The sequence below is a fragment of the Ranitomeya variabilis genome, chromosome 5 (genome assembly GCF_051348905.1).
Source record: "Ranitomeya variabilis isolate aRanVar5 chromosome 5, aRanVar5.hap1, whole genome shotgun sequence".
Classification (NCBI taxonomy): Eukaryota; Metazoa; Chordata; class Amphibia; order Anura; family Dendrobatidae; genus Ranitomeya; species Ranitomeya variabilis.
The window spans coordinates 12279316-12291137 of NC_135236.1; positions in this window are offsets into that span (position 1 = coordinate 12279316).

Sequence of the window (11822 nt, forward strand, 5' to 3'; positions counted from 1 at the left end):
GCGCCCTGAGACAACTTATCCCACACTTGGACACTCCGAAGAGTTGTTCATTTTTCCCTTTATAGATTCTGTACTATCGGCCGGTCAAAGTGAAGTGGGGCCAGATGAGCTTGCATGTAGCAATGCCCACACATTTGAACAGCAATGGTCACATGAAGGCGATAGTGGGAAAGTGTCACAAGAGGTGGACGATGATGAGACACAATTGCCAGAAAGTCAGGAGGAGGAGCAGGGTGCGGATGTGGAAGACAAAGTGGTGGATGACATAGTGACTGACTCAACCTAGCAGGAGGACATGCCGAGCGAGGACAGCAGCATACATGGGGAAGGAGGCATATCACCGCAACATTCAGGAAGAAGCAGTGAGGTGGCCACAGACTGAAGGTGTGCATCCATTCCCCGTGACACAAACATGAGGGAAGTTGCCAGAACTGTTAGATCTTCCCAAGTGTGGTTATTTTATAAAAACTCTGCGGATAACCCCAAACAGGCCATTTGCAGCACCTGCAATGCCCACATCAGCAGGGGTAGCAAAACTACCAGCCTGACCACCAGCATGATCAGGCACATGGCAGCAAAACACCTGACTTTGTGAGCCAAACCACAGGCTCCAGGAACACTGCAGGTGACAACACAGCTTATTCCACTGTTTTGCATAGAAGCCAATCCCCAGCTCACCGTGCCTGTGAAGATGCATCTAGCCCTGCACCTATTGTTGCCCACAGTCAACCAGCACCATCATCAAGCCCATCCACATCCTTGTCCCAGCCCATCCTTCAGTTATCTATACCCCAGTCATTGGAATGCAAGTGGAAATACCCAGCCAATGCCCCACAGTCCACAGTACTTAATTCGAACAGTTATCATCTGCTTGCGCTCGAAATGTTGCCTTTTAGGCTCATTGAGACAGACGTTTTCCGCAACCTGATGGCGGCAACCTTCCTAAGGTACTCGATCCCCAGCAACCACTATTTTCCCCGGTGTGCCGTACCGGCATTACCCCAGCATGTGTCCCACAACATTACCCGTGTCCTCAACAATGCTGTTACAGGGAAAGTCCACCTAAACACGGACACGTGGACAAGTGTTTGTGGGCAGGGACGGTACATCTCACTGAGGGCACACTGGGTTAACAAAGTGGAAGCCAGGACCTAGTTGGACCTTGGGATGGAACACATCCTCCCCACGCAGAGGATTGCGGGCCCTACATCAATCAGGGTTGCCCCCCACAGTCTACAGCTCCTGCACCTCCTCCTCCTCCTCTTCAGCCTTATCTCTGAAATGAACACATCAGTCAGAAGCTGGAAGCATTGCAGCACTGCCTCAGCCAAGCAGCAACAGGCTGTGCTGAAGCTAATCTGCATAGGTGACAACTGATTTTCACTGTCCTATTAAGGGAATAGAAGAATCCAGGATATCTATAAACAGAAAGATAGAGAGGAAACACTTAGCTAACATAAATGAATTCAAGTCTCCGGGTCCAGATGAATTACACCCTAGAGTCCTGAAGGAGACAGCAGAAGACATTTTTGAACCACTCTCCATAATCTTTGAAAATTCTTGGAGAACAGGAGAAGTCCCAGAAGACTGGAGAAGAGCAAATGTTGTTCCTATCTTCAAAAAGGGGAAGAAGGTGGACCTATGGAACTGTAGGCCAGTGAGTCTGACATCTATACCAGGAAACATTTTAGAATGACTGTCTTTATTCTCATTTGCACAAGGAAAGACTAGAAGCAATGGGATGAAACTGAATGGGAGGAGACACAGATTAGATATAAGAAAAAACTAATCAATGAGTGGAACAGGCTGCCACGAGAGGTGGTGAGTTTCTTCAATGGATGTCTTTAAAGAGAGGCTTGACAGACACCTGTCTGGGATGATTTAGTGAATACTGCTTTGAGCAGGGAGTTGGACTAGATGACCCAGGAGGTCCCTTCCAACTCTAACATTCTATGATTCTATGACAAACCGCACAATGCAGAAGTGTTGTGGACAGCGCTGAAAGAGCAGTCAGATATATGGATGACACCACTGAACCTACAGCCAGGCATGGTTGTGTGTGACAATGGCCAGAACCTGGAGGCGGCTCTGAGCCAAGGTGGGATCACACACATACCTTGCCTGGCCCATGTTCTTAACCTCATGGTTCAACGCTTTCTGAAAAGCTACCTGGAGCTTCTGGATATGCTAGTGAAAGTACGCCGTCTGTCTGCCTATTTTAGAAAGTCAGCTATAGCTTCAGCCTCCCTTGCCGTGTTTCAGCAGCATTTGCAGCTTCCGGCTCACCGACTGGTGTGTGATGTCCCCACGCATTGGAACTCTACACTGCATATGTTGTAAATGATTTGTGATCAGAAGAGGGAAGTTGTTGACTACCAGCATCAACAAAGCTGTCATTATTCAGTTATTCAGGTCAGACTCCACACATAAGACCTCCGAGGGGACATGGATGTCAGACATATGTACCATCCTCCTGAACTTTGAGGACTGCACCAAGATGGTGAGCGGCGATGATGCCATAATTAGTGTCATCATCCCTGTTCTCAGCATTCTGAAAAACTCCTCTACTCACAATTAAAGGGGATGCATTGCAGGCAGATCATGAGGACATGGAGCAAGGAACCATACAGGGAGATTACACTCAGCCCAGCCTCATGTAGTTGCAGCATGAATTGTTAGACAATGAGGAGGAGAAGGAGGAGAAGCAAGAACAGGAGCTACTTTCATGCGCTATAGACGGTGCTACAAGCACAGCTGTCATACCGTCTGTTCTGCAGGGATGGCTTTAGGTCAGGGAGGAGGAGGAGGACAGCATGGTCAGTAGTCTTGTTGGTGAGGACACGGAAGTCTTGCTTGTTAGCAGTCTGGCACACATGGCTGACTTTATGTTGGGATGTGTTTCCCGTGACCCTCGCATTATTAAAATTTTGGGTGACAGTCATTACTGGTTGGTGACACTTCTATACCCATGCTACAAGGAGAACTTTCAATCTCTTCTTCCAGAAGCAGACAGGTGTACAAAAATGTTGCTGTACCAGAGGGCCCTTGTAGAGGAACTACTAAAAAAATTCCCATGTGAGAACGCTGGCAGCAGACGTCAAAGTTTGTTGTACAACCAAGGAGTCCAAGCGAGAGAGACAGAAGTACAATCCAGCTCAGGCAGGGAAACAATGGCAATGTTTTGAGACAGTTTTCTCAGACCCTCCCATCGTGCCGGCACAAAGGCAAGAGGTGCTGGCACAAGAAGTGCATTGTTCGGGAAGATGGTGATGGAGTACCTTGCAGATCGTACAAACGTTCTCCGGGATTCCTCTGTGCCTTTTAATTATTGGGTATCCAAGCTGGACACGAGGCATGAACTGGCTCTCTACGCCTAGGAGGTCCAGGCCTGCCCTGCTGCTAGCGTTCTGTCAGTTTTTAGTGCCGCTGGTGGAATTATAACAGATAAGCACATCCGCCTGTCAATTGACAACGCTGACAGGCTGACTCTTATAGAAATGAAAAAGGGCTGGATTTGGCGAGACTTCTGTATACCACCGAATGAAAACATCGAAACATAATTCAAAGACATTGTCTTTTTTGTGGAGGTGTATTCTCATGGGTATCCACTTCCTGATTTGTCTGTTTGTTGCTATCCTCCTTATCCTCATCATCCACAACCAGTGCAACACCAGGGTGAACGTATTTCGTGATGCAAAAGTCAGTCAATTTTTGTGCAAGGGTGTTTTTATGATGCCCGTTACTAATTAGAATCCAAAACAAATGTTACTCCCCCAGGCGAACTGTCATCAAAATGAGATGTACGTATAGTCTTCCTATTTATTCTCATATTTTTCATTTTTACTATCTCAAGACCATCCTCTTATGAACTAGTGTATACCTCTACAATAGAAAAATATTGAAATACTATTACATTACATTTTTATTTATATCCCTGTGTCTGAGCTGTTGCTATGGATCAACATATCTCATTGGACACATTCTGGCTTCATATCTATGAACTTATGTTCGCCCCTCCCTTTTGTTATTTACTTTCATAGGTGGATTTACATCTTTTAATTATTTGTTTGATTTATCTTTGTCTCCTCATTCTCTGCCACTAGATCACCAGGGTTAATGTGTTCTGTGCTGCTACAGGCAGTCCAATTTTTGGCAAAGGTGTCTGATGCCCATAGTATATTTGTAAAAAATGTACCCTCATGGGGAAATGTATGTCAGCACATGCACTGCGTGTATGGGAATTACAAGTCTAGGAGACCTTCTCCTTTACATTGGGCCTAGGTCATCTTTCTCTTTCACTAGAACAGCATAGTGAACGTGTTGTATGCTGCTACAGCCATTCATTTTTTGAGCAAGGGTGTTTTTATGATGCCCGTTACCAATTTGAAACCAAAACAAATGTTACTCCCCCCAGGGGGAAATGTCGTAAAAAATTAGATGTACTTATATTCTTCCCATTTCTTCTTATTTTTTCCATTTTTCATATCTCTGGACCATCATCTAATGAGCTAGTGTATACCTCTACAATATAAAAATATTGAAATACTCTAGATTGCCAGGGTTAACATGTTCTGTGCTGCTACAGGCAGTCCAATTTTTTGGAAGGGTGTCTATGATGCCCATGAAATATTTTTAACCCCGTAACCCCCAAGGGTGGTTTGCACGTTAATTTTTACAATTCTGACCACTGTCCAATTATGAGGTTATAACTCTGGAATGCTTCAATGATTCTGACATTTTTTTCTCGTGACATATTGTACTTCATGATAGTGGTAAAATTTCTTTGATATTACCTGCGTTTATGTGTGAAAAAAAACAGAAATTTGGCAAAAATTTTGAAAATTTTGCCGTTTTCCAAATTTGAATTTTTATGCCCTTAAATCACAGAGATATTTGACACAAAATACTTAATAAGTAACATTTCCCACATGTCTACTTTACATCACCACAATTTTGGAACCAATTTTTTTTTTGTTAGGGAGTTATAAGGGTTAAAAGTTGTTCAGCAATTTCTCATTTTTACAACACTATTTTGTTAGGTACATTTGAAGTCATTTTGAGGGGTCAGCATGATAGAAAATAACCAAGTGTGACACCATTCTAAAAACTGCACCCCTAAAGGTGCTCAAAACCACATTCAAGAAGTTTATTAACCCTTCAGGTGTTTCACAGGAATTTTTGGAATGTTTAAGTGAACATTTAACTTTATTCACAAAAAGTTTACTTCAGCTAAAATTTGTTTTATTTTACCAAGGTTAACAGGAAAAAATTGGACCCCAAAATTTGTTGTACAACTTGTCCTGAGTACGCTGATACCCCATATGTGGGGGTAAACCACTGTTTGGGCGCATGGCAGAGCTCGGAAGGGAAGGAGCACCGTTTGACTTTTCAATGCAAAATTGACTGGAATTGAGATAGGACACCTGTTATGGTTCTCAATGGCAAGAGAACATAGCCCAGCAAACATAGAACTAGCTCTTGGAAGGATGGAAACTAAACTGACCATGAACTAAACCTGCCGCACAACTAACAGTAGCCGGGTAGCGTAGCCTGCGTTTTATCCCTAGACGCCCAGCGCCGGCCGGAGGACTAACTAATCCTGGCAGAGGAAAATATAGTCCTGGCTCACCTCTAGAGAAAATTCCCCAAAAGGCAGACAGAGGCCCCCACAAATATTGGCGGTGATTTTAGATGAAATGACAAACGTAGTATGAAAATAGGTTTAGCAAAATTGAGGTCCGCTTACTAAATAGCAGGAAGACAGAAAGGACACTTTCATGGTCAGCTAAAAAACACTATCAAAACACCATCCTGAAATTACTTTAAGACTCTAGTATTAACTCATAACATCAGAGTGGCAATTTCAGATCACAAGAGCTTTCCAGACACAGAAACGAAACTACAGCTGTGAACTGGAACAAAATGCAAAAACAAACAAGGACTAAAGTCCAACTTAGCTGGGAGTTGTCTAGCAGCAGGAACATGCACAGAAAGGCTTCTGATTACAATGTTGACCGGCATGGAAGTGACAGAGGAGCAAGGCTAAATAGCGACTCCCACATCCTGATGGAAACAGGTGAACAGAGAGGATGATGCACACCAGTTCAATTCCACCAGTGGCCACCGGGGGAGCCCAAAATCCAATTTCACAACAGTACCCCCCCCTCAAGGAGGGGGCACCGAACCCTCACCAGAACCACCAGGGCGATCAGGATGAGCCCTATGAAAGGCACGGACCAAATCGGAGGCATGAACATCAGAGGCAGTCACCCAAGAATTATCCTCCTGACCGTATCCCTTCCATTTGACCAGATACTGGAGTCTCCGTCTGGAAACACGGGAGTCCAAGATTTTTTCCACAACGTACTCCAACTCGCCCTCAACCAACACCGGAGCAGGAGGCTCAACGGAAGGCACAACCGGTACCTCATACCTGCGCAATAATGACCGATGAAAAACATTATGAATAGAAAAAGATGCAGGGAGGTCCAAACGGAAGGACACAGGGTTAAGAATCTCCAATATCTTGTACGGGCCGATGAACCGAGGCTTAAACTTGGGAGAAGAAACCCTCATAGGGACAAAATGAGAAGACAACCACACCAAGTCCCCAACACAAAGCCGAGGACCAACCCGACGCCGGCGGTTGGCAAAAAGCTGAGTCTTCTCCTGGGACAACTTCAAATTGTCCACTACCTGCCCCCAAATCCGATGCAACCTCTCCACCACAGCATCCACTCCAGGACAATCCGAAGATTCCACCTGACCAGAAGAAAATCGAGGATGAAACCCCGAATTACAGAAAAAGGGAGACACCAAGGTGGCAGAGCTGGCCCGATTATTGAGGGCAAACTCCGCTAAAGGCAAAAAAGCAACCCAATCATCCTGATCTGCAGACACAAAACACCTCAAATATGTCTCCAAGGTCTGATTCGTCCGCTCGGTCTGGCCATTAGTCTGAGGATGGAAAGCAGACGAGAAAGACAAATCTATGCCCATCCTAGCACAGAATGCTCGCCAAAATCTAGACACGAATTGGGTACCTCTGTCAGAAACGATATTCTCCGGAATACCATGCAAACGGACCACATTTTGAAAAAACAGAGGAACCAACTCGGAAGAAGAAGGCAACTTAGGCAGGGGAACCAAATGGACCATCTTAGAGAAACGATCACACACCACCCAGATGACAGACATCTTCTGAGAAACAGGAAGATCCGAAATAAAATCCATCGAGATGTGCGTCCAGGGCCTCTTCGGGATAGGCAAGGGCAACAACAATCCACTAGCCCGAGAACAACAAGGCTTGGCCCGAGCACAAACGTCACAAGACTGCACGAAGCCTCGCACATCTCGAGACAGGGAAGGCCACCAGAAGGACCTTGCCACCAAATCCCTGGTACCAAAGATTCCAGGATGACCTGCCAACGCAGAAGAATGAACCTCAGAAATGACTTTACTGGTCCAATCATCAGGAACAAACAGTCTACCAGGTGGGCAACGATCAGGTCTATCCGCCTGAAACTCCTGCAAGGCCCGCCGCAGGTCTGGAGAAACGGCAGACAATATCACTCCATCCTTAAGGATACCTGTAGGTTCAGAATTACCAGGGGAGTCAGGCTCAAAACTCCTAGAAAGGGCATCCGCCTTAACATTCTTAGAACCCGGCAGGTAGGACACCACAAAATTAAACCGAGAGAAAAACAACGACCAGCGCGCCTGTCTAGGATTCAGGCGTCTGGCGGACTCAAGATAAATTAGATTTTTGTGGTCAGTCAATACCACCACCTGATGTCTAGCCCCCTCAAGCCAATGACGCCACTCCTCAAAAGCCCACTTCATGGCCAAAAGCTCCCGATTCCCAACATCATAATTCCGCTCGGCGGGCGAAAATTTACGTGAGAAAAAAGCACAAGGTCTCATCACGGAGCAATCGGAACTTCTCTGCGACAAAACCGCCCCAGCTCCGATTTCAGAAGCGTCGACCTCAACCTGAAAAGGAAGAGCAACATCAGGCTGACGCAGCACAGGGGCGGAAGAAAAGCGGCGCTTAAGCTCCCGAAAGGCCTCCACAGCAGCAGGGGACCAATCAGCAACATCAGCACCCTTCTTAGTCAAATCAGTCAATGGTCTAACAACATCAGAAAAACCAGCAATAAATCGACGATAAAAGTTAGCAAAGCCCAAAAATTTCTGAAGACTCTTAAGAGAAGAGGGTTGCGTCCAATCACAAATAGCCTGAACCTTGACAGGATCCATCTCGATGGAAGAGGGGGAAAAAATATATCCCAAAAAGGAAATCTTTTGAACCCCAAAAACGCACTTAGAACCCTTCACACACAAGGAATTAGACCGCAAAACCTGAAAAACCCTCCTGACCTGCTGGACATGAGAGTCCCAGTCATCCGAAAAAATCAAAATATCATCCAGATACACAATCATAAATTTATCCAAATAATCACGGAAAATGTCATGCATAAAGGACTGAAAGACTGAAGGGGCATTTGAAAGACCAAAAGGCATCACCAAATACTCAAAGTGGCCCTCGGGCGTATTAAATGCGGTTTTCCACTCATCCCCCTGCTTAATTCGCACCAAATTATACGCCCCATGGAGATCTATCTTAGAGAACCACTTGGCCCCCTTTATGCGAGCAAACAAATCAGTCAGCAGTGGCAATGGATATTGATATTTAACCGTGATCTTATTCAAAAGCCGATAATCAATGCACGGCCTCAAAGAGCCATCTTTCTTAGCCACAAAGAAAAAACCGGCTCCTAAGGGAGATGACGAAGGACGAATATGTCCCTTTTCCAAGGACTCCTTTATATATTCTCGCATAGCAGCATGTTCAGGCACAGACAGATTAAATAAACGACCCTTAGGGTATTTACTACCCGGAATCAAATCTATGGCACAATCGCACTCCCGGTGCGGAGGTAATGAACCAAGCTTAGGTTCTTCAAAAACGTCACGATATTCAGTCAAGAATTCAGGAATCTCAGAGGGAATAGATGATGAAATGGAAACCACAGGTACGTCCCCATGCGTCCCCTTACATCCCCAGCTTAACACAGACATAGCTTTCCAGTCAAGGACTGGGTTATGAGATTGCAGCCATGGCAATCCAAGCACCAACACATCATGTAGGTTATACAGCACAAGAAAGCGAATAATCTCCTGGTGATCCGGATTAATCCGCATAGTTACTTGTGTCCAGTATTGTGGTTTATTGCTAGCCAATGGGGTGGAGTCAATCCCCTTCAGGGGTATAGGAGTTTCAAGAGGCTCCAAATCATACCCACAGCGTTTGGCAAAGGACCAATCCATAAGACTCAAAGCGGCGCCAGAGTCGACATAGGCATCCGCGGTAATAGATGATAAAGAACAAATCAGGGTCACAGATAGAATAAACTTAGACTGTAAAGTGCCAATTGAAACAGACTTATCAAGCTTCTTAGTACGCTTAGAGCATGCTGATATAACATGAGTTGAATCACCGCAATAGAAGCACAACCCATTTTTTCGTCTAAAATTCTGCCGTTCACTTCTGGACAGAATTCTATCACATTGCATATTCTCTGGCGTCTTCTCAGTAGACACCGCCAAATGGTGCACAGGTTTGTGCTCCCGCAGACGCCTATCGATCTGGATAGCCATTGTCATGGACTCATTCAGACCCGCAGGCACAGGGAACCCCACCATAACATCCTTAATGGCATCAGAGAGACCCTCTCTGAAATTCGCCGCCAGGGCGCACTCATTCCACTGAGTAAGCACAGCCCATTTACGGAATTTCTGGCAGTATATTTCAGCTTCGTCTTGCCCCTGAGATAGGGACAACAAGGCCTTTTCCGCCTGAAGTTCTAACTGAGGTTCCTCATAAAGCAACCCTAAGGCCAGAAAAAACGCATCCACATTGAGCAACGCAGGATCCCCTGGAGCCAATGCAAAAGCCCAATCCTGAGGGTCGCCCCGGAGCAAGGAAATCACAATCCTGACCTGCTGAGCAGGATCTCCAGCAGAGCGAGATTTCAGGGACAAAAACAACTTGCAATTATTTTTGAAATTTTGAAAGCAAGATCTATTCCCCGAGAAAAATTCAGGCAAAGGAATTCTAGGTTCAGATATAGGAACATGAGCAACAAAATCTTGTAAATTTTGAACTTTCGTGGTAAGATTATTCAAACCTGCAGCTAAACTCTGAATATCCATTTTACACAGGTGAACACAGAGCCATTCCAGGATTAGAAGGAGAGAGAGAGAGAACAGCTGCAACATAGGCAGACTTGCAAGAGATTCAATTACAAGCACACTCAGAACTGAAGGAAAAAAAAAAAAAAAAAAAAAATCTTCAGCAGACTTCTCTTATCTCTCCTTTCTCTGTCAATTAATTTAACCCTTTTAGGCCGGTCAAACCGTTATGGTTCTCAATGGCAAGAGAACATAGCCCAGCAAACATAGAACTAGCTCTTGGAAGGATGGAAACTAAACTGACCATGAACTAAACCTGCCGCACAACTAACAGTAGCCGGGTAGCGTAGCCTGCGTTTTATCCCTAGACGCCCAGCGCCGGCCGGAGGACTAACTAATCCTGGCAGAGGAAAATATAGTCCTGGCTCACCTCTAGAGAAAATTCCCCAAAAGGCAGACAGAGGCCCCCACAAATATTGGCGGTGATTTTAGATGAAATGACAAACGTAGTATGAAAATAGGTTTAGCAAAATTGAGGTCCGCTTACTAAATAGCAGGAAGACAGAAAGGACACTTTCATGGTCAGCTAAAAAACACTATCAAAACACCATCCTGAAATTACTTTAAGACTCTAGTATTAACTCATAACATCAGAGTGGCAATTACAGATCACAAGAGCTTTCCAGACACAGAAACGAAACTACAGCTGTGAACTGGAACAAAATGCAAAAACAAACAAGGACTAAAGTCCAACTTAGCTGGGAGTTGTCTAGCAGCAGGAACATGCACAGAAAGGCTTCTGATTACAATGTTGACCGGCATGGAAGTGACAGAGGAGCAAGGCTAAATAGCGACTCCCACATCCTGATGGAAACAGGTGAACAGAGAGGATGATGCACACCAGTTCAATTCCACCAGTGGCCACCGGGGGAGCCCAAAATCCAATTTCACAACAGACACCATGTCGCGTTTGGAGAGCCCCTGATGTGCCTAAACATTGAACCCCCCACAAGTGACACCATTTTGGAAAGTAGACCCCTAAGGAACTTATCTAGATGTGTGGTGAGCACTTTGACCCACCAAGTGCTTCACAGAAGTTTATAATGTAGAGCCGTAAAAATAAAAAAACATATTTTTTCACAAAAATGATCTTTTGGCCCCCAATTTTTTTATTTTCCAAAGGGTAAGAGAAGAAATTGGACCCCAAAAATTGTTGTGCAATTTGTCTTGAGTACTCTGATACCCCATATGTGGGGGTAAACCACTGTTTGGGCACATGGCAGAGTTCAGTAGGGAAGGAGCGCCATTTGACTTTTCAATGCAAAATTGACTTGAATTGAGATGGGACACCATGTCGCGTTTGGAGAGCCCCTGATGTGCCTAAACATTGAGCCACAAGTGACACCATTTTGGAAAGTAGACTGCCTAAGGAACTTATATAGATGTGTTGTGAGAGCCTTGAACCCCCAAGTGTTTCACTACAGTTTATAATGCAGAGCCGTGAAAATAATTTTTTTTTTTCACATAAAATTATTTTTTAGCTCCCAGTTTTGTATTTTCCCAAGGGTAACAGGAGAAATTGGACCTAAAATATTGCTGTCCAATTTTTTCTGAGTATACTGATACCC